Raw genomic sequence first — 6,000 nt, 5'->3', positions numbered from 1 at the left:
TAAAATTTTTTAATAAAAAAGGAATATTTAAAAGAAATATATCTTTTGTCATGTTTTACTGTTAAATCACCTATAGTTACAATCATCTAAAACTTCTCACTGTTGATGTTATTGTATTTCCTTCCTCTCTTTTCTCATTACATAATTTTTTAACACAATTACCAATTTGATATATATTTCCCACCTATGTCTTTTCTTTATTGCACCAAAATTATTTTTCATGTAGTATATAATATTCAAAAACAATTTTTTATGGCTAGAAAAAATACATCATTAAAATGTTCTTAAATTATTGAACCCCTGACTTAGCTGGTTATTTTAAGTAAGTGATAGCTTTTGCAATTTTTATAATACCACAGTAAACATCACTGAGCCAAAGATTTTGGTTTTGTTTTTGAATTTAGGATTATTTCGTTAAGGAAGAATTCTAGAAATGGAATTGCAGCTATCATCGTTAAGAGTGAATTTGGGCACGCTATTACAAATAGAAGGCTATCACATTAATTAAATAAATCTCGAGACTCCACCACCCACTTCAGGATCCTCAGATAATCAGGTTAAAATTCTGCATTAACCATAGACACTTGAAGTTGTAAGGGGTATTGAGGATCACTGTTGGGTTGTGCGTGTGTGGTTTGTTTTCATATATAAATATAAGTAGATAAGTACATGTATACATAGAAACACAGAGTGGGACAGAGAAAGAGAGAGACAAAAGGAGAAATAGAGAGGGACAGAGAGAGACCTAGAAAACTTGAGTGACTCATTCAAGGTCAAGAGTAACTTAATGGCAGACGTGGATCAAAACAAAATACTGTTCTTCTATCCCTGGGTCATTCCCACTACACTACAAGACTATGTTAAAAAATTCACCTCGAATCACATACAAGAAGCTATGTCGACTTAGTATTAAGTATTAAGTATTAAGTATTAAGACTTGGTATTATAAGAATACCAACTGAGCTTTCACAGAAGACCAAAAAAAAAAAAAAAGAAAAAAAGAAATTAAAGGTGCAAATTGTTTAAGAAAATCTGTATTTGATTCAGTTTCTACAAAAACTCGTTGATAAGTAAAAGAAAAAAGGAATGTATGCTGTGCTCAAATGTATTAGCATTCAGTGTCATAAAAGCCATGGCAAGTTAGAACTGTTCTCCATCATGTCCAAATACCTTAGATGAGGTTTAGATTTAACATTTATAATAACTAACATATAATTTCTAGCCAAAAAAAGAAATGCCTAGGTGGCTCAGTCAGTTCAGCATCTAACTTCAGTTCAGGTCATGATCTCACAGTTTGTGGGTATGAGCCCAGCATCGGGCTTTACACACCTACTTTGGATTCTCTGTCTCATCTCTCTCTTCCCCTCACCTGCTAGCACTGTCTCTCTCAAAAATAAATGAACATTAAAAAGAAGGAAAGAGGGGCACCTGGGTGGCTTAGTCGGTTAAGCGTCCGACTTTCGCTTAGGTCATGATCTCGCGGTTCGTGGGTTCGAGCCCCGCGTCGGGCTCTGTGCTGATTGCCAGCTCGGAGCCTGGAGCCTGTTTCAGAGTCTGTGTCTCCCTCTCTCTCTGACCCTCCCCTGTTCACGCTGTCTCTCTCTATCCTAGAAATAAAATAAAAATATTAAAAAAAAAAAAAAAGAAGGAAAGAAAGAAACAAAGAGAGAGAGAGAGTGAGGAAGGAAGGAAGGAAGGAATGTCATGTTTTGGACATTTACTAAATATTTTACATTATCCCCTACGTTACCTTGAAGAATCCTTGACTCCCGTGATGTAAATCAAGGTAATACGAACCATTTATGTAATCAACTGTAATTGCATAAATACTCTCTTCAGTACATGGTACCCTCTAGATGCAAAGCAGGAGATGATCACTTGAATCAGTATTATGTAATTTCCATGATTCTAAACCAAGAACCTTCAGGGGAGTTTGGGCTATAGTTCCAGGGTCAAGCTGAATGCCATTTGTTGTAGAGTTGGCTTGCTAGTATACAGCTCTCCCGGGTAGCCTGCTTTAGATGGTGTGATCATAAGTCTCAGATTTTCCATGGCAGTCTTCTTTATACATATTGCTTCAGAATATTTATTACAGCTGCTCTTTTCACACACAAAAGTGTTCTGGTAAATTATAAAATAGTTAGCCTACCCGTATGAAGTATGTTTACTCATTTAACGTTCAACATTTAGTGAGTCACTCTCACACATGGTCCTGTGTTTAAAGCTTATTAGAGGTTATTGGGCCGACCTAGCTTCATTTTTACCAAAATCACTTTATTTTCAAATAACTTAAAACCTGCCTTAATCCTCAGACTAACTCCTTAACAGCCATGAGGTTGCTTCTGGAAATTTCTTATCCTCTATTCGTTATCCACCTAACTGTGAAATGGGGAAAATTACATCAATCCTACCACAGCAGGAAATAAATAATGGTCTAGGAAGTAATGAGATTTAGGAATTGGACAGAAACTGAGTAAAATGCATAAGTACTAATTAACAATAAAGCTTAGCAGATCTGGCTGAGGGAAGTCTAAATAAATAGAAAGTGAGTAAGCTACCTCTAATTTTTACCTTGTTGCTCATCTTATTTTTGTATGTATTTTCTAAGTGTATCTTCTTGTATATGTATCTTCTAAGTGTCTACCCTTTAGAAAGTATCAATCCTGAATCAGTTGGACGGAGGCTCTATTTTAAGCTTTACTAGGCATCTGCTAACCCTAACAGTAAAGGAGTGTGGGCGTGGTCAATTAAGTGACTCCATATCCCTGCAAATATTATTCTTTAGTGTGAAATAACATAACAAAACCCCCATAATTATATATATATGATATATATTTTATATCAATAATAATAATATAAACAAATACGTGGATTTACATACATGAAGTTGTTTGGGAGAAGAATGGCTATTGTGTTCTTGATCCACGTCAAGCTCCGTGCTTCTGAGATGTTTGCTAAGACCAGATATAGAATCAATGAACCCTTTTCAAGTGCCTGCTGTAGTTCTGGTTTGGGACTGGACAGCTGATTTGTCATTACATCTTCATTAAAATCCTGTGCACTGGATCTTTTGATCCTCATTTTGCAAGTGAGTGAACTAAAACTCAGAAAGAAAGTAAATCATTTACCCAAAGTTACAGATGTAAGTAAGGAAATAAGTAAATCTTAAACTGGGATTTTTTTTAAGTTTAAGACTAGTTCTCTGTCCATTGCAACATATGCCCAGCAAGGAGGTCGGTTGCTCAGAGCAGCAACAGAAGTGAAGAGGCAGCTGCCAGATGGACAAATGTATATTTTCTCTGTTGAAATAGTTACATCTCTTGCTACACAAATGGCATGAAAATAACAAAAAGCTTTTTCTCCACATACTACTCGAGTGCAGAGAGTCAGAAGTTCCAGATTCTATTTTTAGTTCTTTATGTTTTTCTGGTTACTGAANGAGCGAAGGCAAATATTCTTTGGAATTTCTTTCATGCTTGGTTCCCAGCCTGTGTGTTTCTTAGTGTGTTTTTAAAAGGTTGCATTGACTCAGCAACAGGATAGCCAGTTAGGTGACAGTTCATCTCTGGTTTCTATTACCCATGATTAATGCCAGGGATCGTGTTTATACTTAGAGTCTACACACCAGTTAGGGGCTCAGGGAATTTGGTTCCGGCTCTGGGGGAAAAAAAAAAAAAAGAGTTGCGAGGGTGGGGTGTGTAGCAGGTAAGAGGGGCTGCGGGCATTCCCCTGGCAGTAGGGGTGAGACGTAATGGTCAGAGGAAGGAAAAACTCACCAATCCTGGATTCCAAGTGACTAGCGTCTCCTTCCCTGTTTCTGATGACTGCCACATTTCAGGCGGGACACTCTTAGGAGAAGATGGAAGTCAGAGCTGAGAGCTGTGTCCTTGTCAGTTCAGAGAGGCCGCAACAATCGTCCAGTTAGTGAATGCGGCCCTCTGCCTGCCATGAACTTCATAATAACCAAAATTCAGAGTGGGGGATGGAGTGTTGGAGATAAATGAATCCTTAAGAAACTGCTTTGAAAGGGCACCAAGCTTAATGTTTGCTTGCTGGGCACTGGTTCTCTCGATGGTTTATAGAATAATTCTACCTCAAGGCTAGTATAGACATTGAAAGTCACCTAGCCCAGCCTGTACTTCATGTTTGAATGTCTTCTATCACATCTCACCTAACATCATGTCTGGACAATTCCAGGAACAAAGAAACCCACTCCATTTTGAGACAGCTCTTACTGTTTAAAAAACCATTATTCATTCATCCAACAAATATTTATTCAGTAACAACTAAGTGCCCAAGCCCTATTTTAGACCCTAGAGAAAAGCCATAAACAAACAAGCCAAAAAAAGCTCCTGCCCTGATGGACTTTCCTTTCCTTACATTAAGCCAAATCGGTTAAACTTCTTCCCACTGGACTACAAATTATCCTCTGGGTCCTCTTTTTAAGGGGAAAATGTGCTTAATTTTTCTCCCTTGTTAAATACTTGAAGACAATGGTAGTATCCTTATTGGTTTTGTCTGTCCATTTCCTTTTTAACTATTTCTAGTCATAGAGTTCTGAGACTTCTTTGCTACACTGGTTCCAAATTTCTGAACTTGTTCCAGTTTGGCCATGTTGCTTTTTAAAGCACAACATTCAGAAGTAATTAGAGGGGTGCCTGGGTGGCTTAGTCAATTGAGTGTCTACTCTTGGTTTCAGCTCAGGTCACGATCTCACAGTCGTGGGCTCCAGCCCTGCATCGGGCTTTGAGCTGAGCTGAGCATGGAGCCTCCTCAAGATTCTCTCTCTCTGCTCCTCCTCCACTTGTGCATGTTCTCTCTCTTTCGGGGGGTGGGGTGGGGGGAGGTAATAAAGAGGTAATTATAATATTCCCAAGGAGTCTGACCAGCATAGAACACAGAAAGGACATCATTCCCTTGTTCTACTTCTCAGATGTCCATTATTATGATGTGAGTTTGCTTTGCCAGTTTTGATATCACATCTCTCTGCTGACTCATATGAAACTCTCAGCTAAGTTTGTAAACCCTATTATTATGCAAAGGTATTTATCTGAATTGGATATAGGCCCTATTTTCACTTCTAACCAGCGGCAACAAACCACACAATGAGATGTGCTTGAGAAACAAGCCTGGGGCCTCCCACAGAGGGCGACGCCACATTTTTAGCCAGCCTGAGGACCGCAAGTGTACCCTGGTGCAGGACTCTCCTCCGTGGAGTGAGCAGACGCAGACCCTAGTTATAAATGTCAAATCCCAACCTCAGCTAAAGTATTTGCAAACCATAATGCAAGAGCAGCTCTAACTTGGCATCCTGTTTGTGGTAATGCACGCTAATGCATTTTGAGTACTACATGCATTATTTCATTTCATCTTTACAACCCTGTGCATGGGTGCTAAGTTTACCAATATCCCGACTAATGGATGAGAAAACCCAAACTTACTGAAATTAATAAGTTGCCCAAGGGACACCTGGGTGGCTCAGTTAATTAAGCATCCGACTTCAGCTCAGGTCATGATCTCCCGGTTCATGAGTTCGAGCCCCACATCGGGCTCTGTGCTGACAGCTCAGAGTCTGGAGCCTGCTTTGTCTCCATTCTTTGTCTCCCTCTCTCTCTGCTCCTCTACTACTTGCACTCTGTCTCTCAAAAATAAATAAACATTAAAAAAATTTAAAAACACGATGTTGCCCAAGCTCATTCATATTTTAAGGGTGAAATAGGACTTACACACAGATTGGTGGACCCCCAAAGCCCATCCACCTGACTACTGCAGTCACCTGCCTTCTCACCTGCATTGCTAGCTACCCAGGAATGTTCCCTGAGAGGGAAAGAGGCACATCTGCCCTAACATATTCTTCTTCTTCAATTCTTCTGGAAAAGTTAATCATCAAGCAAAAAAAGAAAAAGAAAAAAAAAAACCCCAACAGGTCTATTAAGTGGGGAAGGATAGGACTAGGCTTGGCCAGTTTCTCTTACCAGCTCTGCTGAATAAGAACACTCT

Source organism: Crocuta crocuta, unplaced genomic scaffold (genome assembly GCF_008692635.1).
Source record: "Crocuta crocuta isolate KB4526 unplaced genomic scaffold, BGI_CrCroc_1.0 scaffold172, whole genome shotgun sequence".
In the NCBI taxonomy this organism is placed as follows: Eukaryota; Metazoa; Chordata; class Mammalia; order Carnivora; family Hyaenidae; genus Crocuta; species Crocuta crocuta.
Note: the sequence above shows the minus strand (reverse complement) of the source record.